At 41.0% G+C, this 10,732-nt stretch overlaps 1 long non-coding RNA gene across 1 annotated transcript; it reads right to left on the bottom strand.

The window, feature by feature from the left end:
- Positions 1 to 2,202: 2,202 nt before the first annotated feature.
- LOC116524817 lies at positions 2,203 to 9,252 on the bottom strand. The gene is made up of 2 exons (XR_004257496.1): positions 8,728 to 9,252; positions 2,203 to 5,317 (listed from the first exon to the last, which is right to left on the bottom strand). It is a non-coding gene; the product is annotated as an uncharacterized LOC116524817 (long non-coding RNA).
- Positions 9,253 to 10,732: the final 1,480 nt, after the last annotated feature.

Below are 10,732 nucleotides of genomic sequence, written 5' to 3'. Positions count from 1 at the left end.
CATTGGCTGTTGTCACTTTTGCCATAGTTGTCATTGTTATTATATTTCTACACTCTATGAGGTGGGTATTATTGGATAATGTTACACATGTGTAAAGACGCAGAAAATTCCATTGAGCTTGTCAGATCACACCTCTACAAGAGTCCAGGCCTGAACACTGAGCAGTTCACTTTGGATAAAGTCTGCTCAGAATGAGCAGCAAGACTCCTGGTGAAAAAGACTGAGTTTTGCATCATTGCTGACAGAGAAACCAAATGCTCTCTTCACAAAATGTATCATCTCTGGTACAAATGACCAGTCTAATTTCCACTTCTGGTGACTGTAGAACCTGATGGTTAAAAAGTGATGGAAAGAGCCAGGTGAGGCCCTGGGGAATGGTCAAGGAGCTCCTGTCCCAAGATAACCTTCTGCCCTAGGAGTCGGTGAAGAGAAGCCCCTGGGCTCACCACACTGGAATCTGTTTACTCCTGAGCACCTGCTTCTTGCTGAGCCTATCCTGCCCCCAAAAACAAAGAGAGAAGCTCTGCATCAAGTTGTGGAGATGGTAAGGTAAAACTGCAAGTGGGGTATAGGTCATAGGTTTCCTGGGACTAAATGAGGTTGCATGTAACCCACTTGGAGTAGAGCCCAATAAATGTCACCTGTTAGCAGAGTCTCCATTCAGTTCACTGTCGTGGGCATTCTTAGCATCATCATCATTTGGTTGAAGGTACTGCCTAAGACATTCTACCTAATCAGTTATATAAAGTAGGCTTAGTTATTTTCAAGGAATCTTTGTTGTTATTCTTAAAAGGTCCTGAGTGATAATCCAATCCCAGGGCTTGGTAAAAAGAAGAAATAATGAATATTTTTCTCATTCTTAGGGAAGACTTGAGGTTTGGAATCACTGCAGTAGTTAAGAACATAGAACCTGGAGTCAAAGGCTTGCTCCATCACTAAGGAGTGGCATGATCTTGGATAAATTGCTTAACCTCTTTGTGCCTCGGCTTCTTCCATCATAAAATGGAAATGTTCTGCATGCCCATGTCACAGGACTGTTGTTGGGATGAATGAGATGATCTATGTGGAAACATATCAGGCAGTGCCCAGCACATGGTAAGTCGGCTTTCCTTGCCAGTGTTTTTCAGTCCAGCAGTGTTCTACGAGAAACTCATTCCTTTCCCTCCTCCCTCTTCCTTCCACCACACTCATCCCCGACTCCTGGGCCCTAGAGGAAAGACTAACGTCGGAAAAGCGAACTGTGTGTGTTGTCATGTCTGCGACCAGAAACAATGTATTAGGAGAGGCTCTGTAGTTTGTTTATAGACAAAAGGGAGTCTTGGAAAAGGGAGCATGAATGGCCTTCCTTCTCTGACTGCTGGAATTAGTTTGTCATCTGGAAACCACCTTCATTTTCCTCATATTCAGAATCTTCCCTTTAGTGAGCATGGAGCACTTTTCAAACATAGCCCTCCTTAGCTCAATGTCTCACTACATACTCCCTGGAGGGCAAGTAAAATGCCTCTTTCCTCAGACCCCGTTGTTGAATTCTCCCTTTCCTTTGGCTTCTCACTTTGAAGTCAGATGCTTGTTTAGAATTTACGCTTTAAAGCAATTTTTTTTGCTACTCAGACAAGTCCATGGACGTGCACAGCAGCATGATTCATAATAGCCAAAAGGTAAAAACAACCCAAACGTCCATTAACTGATGAATGGACAAACCAAATGTCGTACATAAGTCTAAAACAGATTATTATTCAGCCATGAAAAGGAAGTAAGTACCAATAAATGCTATGACACCATAAATCTTAAAAACATTATGCTAAGTGAAAGAAGCCAGACACAAGAGGTTGTATTGTATTGTATAACCCCACTTAAATATTACTATTAGTACCATGATTGCAAGCTTCCAGAGGCCCTCACCAGAAGCAGATGCTGGCTCCATGTTTCTTGTACACCCTGCAGAACTGTGAGCTAAATAAGCATTTTTTTTCTTTATAAATTACTCAGCCTCAGGTATTCCTTTATAGCAAGGCAAATGGAATAGCACATTATAATTAAAGTTAGAATATCTGAACTTAGAATGCAGCATGGAATATGTAGGCTCAATAGGTTTGTGTTTTAAGCAGAAATAGGAGACAGGGATGGTCACCATCAAAGTGGGAAGTCAAAAGATCACAGCTGAAATCTCAAATTCCCCTATGATTCTATAGTTTTGGGCAGGAGATTTAACTTCTCTGAGCTTTAATTTTATTCCTTTGTAAAATGATAACAATCATGTCATTACACTTGCTGGAGATAACACAGAAGAGAAATTTTGACAGAGATGTTTGCCACTGCTGAAACTGTTACACAAATACCTAAAAGGAATCTACTCTGAGCATTTTTAGATGCCATTGACTTACTGCAGTAGTCCTTGATTTTGTGATCTCATTGAATCCTATAAAAGAAAATATGTCCAGCACACGTCACCTGATTTCTGTCCTTGGTTATGCAGACTAGTGAGACTGCAGTTTCTTCTTATGTGGTCCTCACCCAAGCTCTCGAAATGACCTCAGCAGAAGGATGTCTCCCTGTAGGACAGGAAGATAGCAGACATGGGATCCTGGAGTCTCTCCTTTTTTCTTTGGTTTCAGTCTGTTTAGGTATTTCCTGTATTTTGGTGCCTTCATCATCAGCCCTGGTTAGCCTAGAGGTTAAAGATGGACTCGTGAGGGACAGATGAAGCTCATAAGGAATTAGCTACATGTCCCCACTTGGCTGGTCAGATGGTGTCATGATAATATGAAGATACTTACCAGTAATAGGATGCCCATTTCTCAGACTCAGCTTTTATCAATGGAGCCTGCCAAGTGTGAACAATGATCAGCCATGAGGTGCTATTTCTTGGAGGCCACCCGTCTTAAACAGAAAGAGCCTTATGCTAAATCAAAGATCTGGTTTCTTGTTCCTGCTTTACCAGTATCTCCCTGCGTAGCCTTCGGTAAGTTACTACCACTCTGAGCCTTCAAGTCCTTTAAACTGTGATATCGGAGGATGTTATATTAACTTTTTCCTATAGCCCTTGATAGTGTTCCTAAAGCACTTTGGGCTCTTCCACGACTTTTTGCTGTGAATGGGTTAGATTGTCAAAGCTAGATTATGAGGCCTCCAGGTGTACCGGCAGAGCTGACATGATGTATGGCTCCTATTCATAGTGTTGGGGGCACAAAGATAAACTAAGGAAATTTGACTACCTATGGACTTTAGTTTACTATTTATGTTGGTATGTAGAATAGATTGTGTATTAAACATTTCCAAAGGCAGTGCAGATGGTAAATGAATCCTCCCCCAACCCACTTTTCTATTTCACTCTCAGCAGAGCAAGACCCAGAACATTTAGATGTTTATGTTAAGAATTTAGCTGATTAGTGCTCTAAGGCGTCAGTATGAAAAGAGCATGGTGAGAAGGTCAGACTTTGGAGTCAGATCTAACAATTTGTCTCCATTTTCTACTTATTAGCTGTGTGACTTTGAGAAGATAGCTTAACCTCTCTGACTCTCAATTTTCCATTGAGAGAGTTGTGACAATCAATGTGGATGTTATTTAAAGCATTGCTTATTAAATCAAAGCTTAACTGTAACTTAAAAATGAATTATAGCTTCTCATTAGCGACTTCCTTCCAAAGTACAGTATAGAAAGAAAGCAAAAGAGTAACTGTGCACTGGAGAAACCTGACCGGCACTGCCTTGGCCAAATGATCAAGGTTACTATCAACAACAATATATATTATTGATGGTGAGTACCCTGGATATGATATGATTAGAATGGCACTTTACATCTATGAGATCTTCCTCTTTCTTTAAAAAAAAAAACACCTTAATCCCTGTCTAATCATGAGGAAAACGTTGAATTCTGGTGGAGAGACATTCTATAAAATACCTGACCAGTATTCCGCAAAACTATCTAGGTCATCAAAAATGAGGAAGGTCTAAAATTCTCAGCCAACGGGAGCCTAAAGAGATCTGAAGAGGGAATACGGACAAAACACAGAACATCCCAAATGATGGGAGCGTTAGAAATCAATCATTGACATGAAAGAGGCAAACATAAAATTAGCAGTGAATTCCAACAATGTGTACGTGGGGAGGGCGGAGGTGTTACTTGGATTAGGTGACTGTATTAGTTTTCTAGATCTACTGCAAAAATCACCACAAACTTGATGGCTTTTAAATGACAGAAATATAGTGCCTTACAGCTCTAGAGTTCAGAAGTCTGAAATCAGATCTGCAGGGCTGCTGTCTTTCTGACATCTCCAGGGGAGAATCCGTCTTTGCCTCTTCCAGACGCTGGTGGCTGTCAGCATTCCTTGACTTGGGCTTCCCACTCCATCTTTGCCACTATCTCTACATTACCTTCTTCTCCCTAAATGTCTCTGAGTTCTGTCCTCTTCTTATAAGGACACCTGTCATAGATTTAGGACCCACCTAAATCCAGAATGATCTCTCCTGGAGACCCTGAACTTAATTACACCTGCAAAGACCCATTTTTCCAAACAAGGTCACCTCCTCAGGTTCCAGGGGTTAGAATTTAGACATGTCTTATTGGAGTGGAGTGGTCACTATTTAACCCACCATAGCGGCCACAACAAGACTTTCTGAGATGGGAACATTTATGTGGAAGAGTCTGACTTGCAAAGAACAGGAAGGAATGTTACAGGAAAAGAGAAAAATGTGGCCAAAGACCTTAAGGTAGGAAAGAGCTCTGTGTGGCTGAGGAACTGAAAGGGCACAATCAAAGCTGGAGGAAGTGGAGGGAAAGAGAAGACCTTGGTGGGCCTGGTGGGAGGGTTCTGATCCCAGGTAGCCAGGCTGAGCTAGTAGGGCCTCAGAGTGACTCACCCTTGCCTGCAGTCTCATTCACAGCCCAGAATTCTCCTTTTCACCTACCCACTGCTCAGTGCATCACAATAGCTTTATGCTCAGTGCATCACAATAGCTCCTGGGCCCTGGTAAGGGGACATTACCCACTGCAGGAAAAAGCCTTTTATTCTCGTCCATTTCAGTGTCATCCAGCTGACGTGGCGGCAGCTTTGTAGAGCCACAGCGAGCCTGGGTCTCAATGCCAACTTCTAGTTTCGATGCAACATGTCCCATCAGGCCCCATTGTGAGCTGCTAGCTTATGTCCTTGAACAAGCCCTGCCTGGTTTTGTTTCATGTCACTGAGGCAGCTGTAGTGCTGATGCTTGAGCTCTGGCCTGAAGTCCAGGAAGCTGAGGCTGAATCCCATCTTGGGTTCTTACTAGCCATGTAGACTTGGGAAAGCCAGTCAGCCTCTCATAGCTTCTGTTTTCTCACCTATAAAATGAAAAACCTCAATCTCATAGCAAGGTCATGAGACTCAAATAAGATGGTGCGTTTGAAAATGTTTTGTGAATTATAGTGTTTTCTATGCAGAAAGAGGTGTTTTCAATAGTACTGACACCCTGAGGGTCTCTAACCATCTTTCCAGAGAAAGGGAATTCTCAGGATTCACTGTATCTCAACATAAACTCATAGACTCTGCACTGAAAGCTGTGTGCTATTGTTTGTCATTCCCCAAGGGACTAATAAGCATCATCACCCACGGAGGTACCGCCATGCAGCAAGCTTTGAAAATGGAAAGAAACAAAAATCAGATCTGCCTCTCTATGAAAAGCAACCTGCCTTTGAAACTTGACCCTCTTAAAAACCTACTAAAATGAACTTGAAGGGGAAAAGGAAGAACAAAATACCTAAGTAATTAATCAGCATTTTGTCCAACCCAATTTGTTTTAAAGGACGTTCATCAAGACCAATATACCTGCCAAGGCTAACCCTGGGAGCCCTGCGACTGGCCGTGCAGAGTCGACATCCTCCTTGTCCGCCATCCACTCATTTGCAAACTGATGTCAATGAAGGTAACAGTTTGTGGTAATGGGAACCGTATGGGCTGGTGACTGCTGTCAGTAAAAATAGCCCACATGGCCTATGTGGCCAGACACAACATCAAGCTAAGAGAAGGAGACAGAAAACTGTGTGAAGGAAAGAAAAAAATGGTTTTAAAAGACTAGAGACAGAAGCCTGCCTGACTGTGAAGGAGGCTTCAGGGAGCTGGGACATGAAGCCAAGCTGGGCTCGTCAACAGCAGAAACATTTGCATGAAACACCAGCCCCCTCCCAGCCTGGCTTTCCATACTCTCATGTCCCAGAGGAGAGGGGATAGAAAGAGGATTCTATCTGGGAATAGAGCCGAGACTCACCTCATGTAAAGGAGGACTCTCTGGGATGTGTACTGGGCACAGAATCTTCTCCTACCTAACCAACCCAGTAGACAGCAAGGAGATATGGCCAGAAATTTTAAACAACAACAACAAAACTAAGCATAAATTTTAGGCTCCTTTAAAAATGTATTATGTTCTGTAGCATAATAGAAAGAACTTGAATTTGCAAATTGCTAGACCTGATTTAACTCTCACAATGAATATGCTCTTGAATAAACACAAGCAAATTACATAACATCTCAGAGCTTCAGTTTGTTTGCAAAATCGAGATAATGTAACCAATAGTTATTGTGAGGAGTACATGAGCTGATGTTCCTTACGCTTAATAGAATGTCCTATTCATTTATTCTGCTCATTCAACAAATATTTAATAAATGCCTACCACGGTCAAGCACAGTTACAGAGGAATAAGTCAGTGCATAAAATAAAGTGGCGTGTTTTCATGGGGTTTATATTCTAGTTGTAAGTGAAACACATAGATTGTCAGAAGGTGAAAGGTGCTGTGGATAAAAATAAAGCCAGGAAGGGGGAATGGGGAGGGCAGGAATTGGGGGTGTAATTTTAAGTGGGGTGGTCTGGAAGGTTGACATTCAGGCAAAGATTGAAGGTGGTGAGAGAGAAGGACATGGAGCTAGGTGGGAGCAGAGGAAGTCACCAGAAGAAAAGTCCTGATAAGGACAGGGCAGAGTACTCAGGGGCAGCAAAGGGACCAGTGAGGCTGGAGGGGAGGAGCCAGAGGTCAGAGAGACCACACAGGTCTGGGGCTCTAGGGTAAGAACTTGGACTTGACTCAGCTCAAGTCAAAAGTCTTAGGAAGGTTTTAAACAGAGGAGTGACAGGATCAAACTTATTTTTGAAAAAATAGAATAGCCCTGGCCACCATCTTCAGAAGTCTCTACATGAGCAAGTGCAAAAGCAGAGACTAGTCAGGAAGCTGCTCTAAGAATCCAGGCGAAAGTAAATGGAGTCTTGGATTGGGGTAATGATATTTGGAAATGGTAGGTAGTGGTGGGATTCTGGAACATGTTATGATCATAGGGAAGGCCTCTAGAATTTGCTGATAGCTTGAATAGGGGTTAGAAAGAGGAGGAGGTCAAGAAAGACTCCAAGGTTTTTGAGTCTAAGCAACTGAAAGAAGTTGCTATTCACAGATAGGAGGATAATTGTAGGTGAAGCAGGTTGGAAAGAGGAGATAAGAAATATGTTGCACATGATGAGTTTGAGATGCTTATTGGACATTCAAATGGAGATGTAGAGTATCCAGAGAGATGAGAATTATGAACCTATAAATAGTATCTGAGATCATGAAACACCATGGGATCACCATGAAGATAGAGAAGAAAAGGTAGAGTTGTTTTTCCATCGGACATCAATAAAGATTTATAGAACTTAAGTAGCCTTTTACACGGCATTATCCAAACTCCTCATCAGCTACATCAAGAACAAATATACTGGATATATAAGCAGTCCATATAATGTAGACATGAAATTCTATAAAATAGATGGTGCTATTATTACTTTGCATACAAGAAAACTAAACAACACCAGACAAGTGAATTAACGTGCTCACTGTCAAATAGCTAATGAAAAACAAGACATGAATATCAACCCAGGCATCCTCACCCAAGTTCTGATGTTCTTTCCACTCCAGCCATCTGCCCACTGCTGCACTTCCTTATTATCTAAGGTAGAAATTTATCCTTTGACCTCAACCTATTTGCGATGCATCTCCAAGTTTGAAATAAAAACCAGGTCATTTTAGCTGTTAAGTATTCTTGTTTTCCAAGCTGAAAATGTTGCCAGCCTTAGAAAATAAAAAATGTTTTTAAAATTGTCTTTGGCAAAGTTTAATTTTAGAAGAGAGAGGAGAAAAAGAGAGGGAAGAAAGAGATAATGAAAAAAATTGTGCCTTCAATTTTCCTATAGGTACTCTCTGTCTCTTGGACTTTAAATCATCTTCTCTGTCTTTGGAAGAGGTAGATATAAGACAGATACAACCTTCCCTGTCTTCAAATCCAGCACAAGGGATAGAAAAAATAAAATGATCTATGTGGGGTCACCAAGTGATTTGTGTATGTGACTTGGAAAAGGTCCTAGCTGTCTTGCGTCACTCCCTTTCCCTATAGCCTGTCTAACACTGTTTATACAGTGAATATCGAAACTGACGAGAAGAAAATAATATCTGATAATATGCAAAACACTTTCTGTCCAATACTGATGCAAAAGCACTTTTTGAAATAGCTACTGTACATGCTAGCATCCATTTTAAAGATGAATAAGCTACAACTTGGAGAGATTAAATAGTTCAACAAAGTTTACCATAAGACAAAAAGCTGCAATTTTATAAAAGGTTATTATAATCACTAAAAAATAAATATAAATATGCTTGGTACCTACAAGACCTGCAAATCAAGCCCAGTTCTGTTTTGGCACTACCATTTTCTGCAGTATGGTTTAAAGTCTTACCTGTGTCTATCTTCTCTCTTTCCTGTTTGGGTGACACTGCTCCTTCTTGAGAAACACCAAATATTGTCCCTGTCAAGGGAACGTTCTGAGTCTTGTCCATCCTGGTAACTCCAGTGCCTTTCCGGTTTCTTGGTGCAGTGCAGGGCATGAAAAATGTCAGCTGGGCTGTGCTGAGCCAGAGTTGGTGAGCTGAAGAGGAGAAGGAGTTAAGAAGTTTTTAACAGCAGGTTGGGTGAAGACCACGAAGAACTCTGGATGCTGAGCTAAGCTATGTATCTATCCATCTGTAGTTAATGGGTTGCCAGGGCCACTGCCCCTTCTGGCTGCCAGGTTCTGCATCTCCATGTGGGATGTCCTACAGAAAGAAAAATCTTGCTGAGCAAATAAAGTGAGGACAAACGTCTACATCGCAGGCCTCGGAAAAACCCATGCCAAGACATTTTTCAGATTTGAAAACTTGATTTTATTTTTTTCTTCCCACCCACATCTAAAGTCTTGTTATGGCTTCGGCCAAAGAAAACCAATTTCAACAGGGCCATTTCAGCCTTGTCCTGAGACCAAAGTAGGAAGACAGGAAGTAGGAGGTGACATTTGATTTTTTTTTTGAGGTTTCCTGCTCAAATTTGAGACCAAAAATTTTTGTGTGGGTTGTTTGAGTCAGATGAACTAGGGAGAAGTGTTCCGTTTCATATTTATTAGCTATGCCAGAACCAAAAGAAAGAGAGAAAATCATTAGTTCCTTTTTTATAGCTGTTTTTGTCTAATGGTAAGAGAAGAAAGAAATAGACAAGTACAAAATAAGGCAGAATGTGATGCTGAGTGATGGCAATGTGTTATGCTCACTTACAGATCATACTCATTTGGGGAGAGAGCAGAGAAGGCTTCTTTTGACAGTGACATTTGAAATTGATCTTTAAGGCCACCTAAGATTTTTATAGGCATACATAGGATGGGACGAGAACATTCTAGTTGGAAGGAACAGAGTAGATTAAGTGAAGGAGGCAGGATGTCTCAGGTTAAGGAAGCAGATTTAGGGAGCAGTGATTATATTTGGTATGAGCTATTTAGGAAACTCTAGTGACATTTTATGAGCCCTATATTGAGGGAAATGAAACCTGGTTAATTCTGAATACACTGGGTGTGGTGGTCAGGGCCAACACCTGTATTATTTGAAAACACATCAAGAGAAACAGAGAGGCATCAAGTACGTGTGGTCTCCAATCCATTTATAGCACAATGGGGTAGATAATACAAGGATAGCATGAAAATTAATTCGTGTATCACTTCTATACAATTGATACCTTACAAGGCTTACCAGAAATGACAGATGCAGGGCTGTGGAAACTTGGACAATAGAGAGATGACTATGCCATTGAAAACTCAAAGAAAGCTTGGAAGAGGTGATAGCTGGATGGGTAGAACTTGCATCTATAAGAAGAGGGCACTGAGACTTTTCCAGATGAGGAAGAAAAACATAATGAACTCGGGCAAGAAAACATGAAGAATATTTAGAAAAACTAGCATAAGTTTGATTAGCAGGGGTTCTTAAACTGGGGTGCATGGATCCTTGAAAAACATCAATGGATAGAATTCAGAGATGGCAAATTATTTTAATTCAAAAAACAAAGTCCTCACTGAATTCTCACTTAAATTTAGCATTTTCTTCAAGTATGAACACAGATAACAAACCACAGTAGCAGTAATAGCATCTTGACCCTGTATCGGTAGAAATCACAGATATTTTCATAACACATCACTTTCGTTGAAGATATCTTAGAATAGCATTTACACTCATTATAACTTCAAAATTCCAGTGGCATCAAACCTGATGCTAGGGATTGTTCTTTAATGTGTTACTAAAGCAGCATGTTAACACCCCTATCACACTTTCAGTTATTTTGATAACCATATCTTAACATAATTGTTTTCCTTTGCAATACTATGTATTTTATTTAATGATTTCATACGCTTACTTTCCAAAGGGCTCCATACTTTTTCCAGGCTG

Source organism: Sapajus apella, unplaced genomic scaffold, assembly GCF_009761245.1.
Source record: "Sapajus apella isolate SASKATOON/1434 unplaced genomic scaffold, GSC_monkey_1.0 scaffold46, whole genome shotgun sequence".
Lineage (NCBI taxonomy): Eukaryota > Metazoa > Chordata > Mammalia > Primates > Cebidae > Sapajus > Sapajus apella.
Note: the sequence above shows the minus strand (reverse complement) of the source record. Positions and strands in the feature narration are given on the sequence as shown.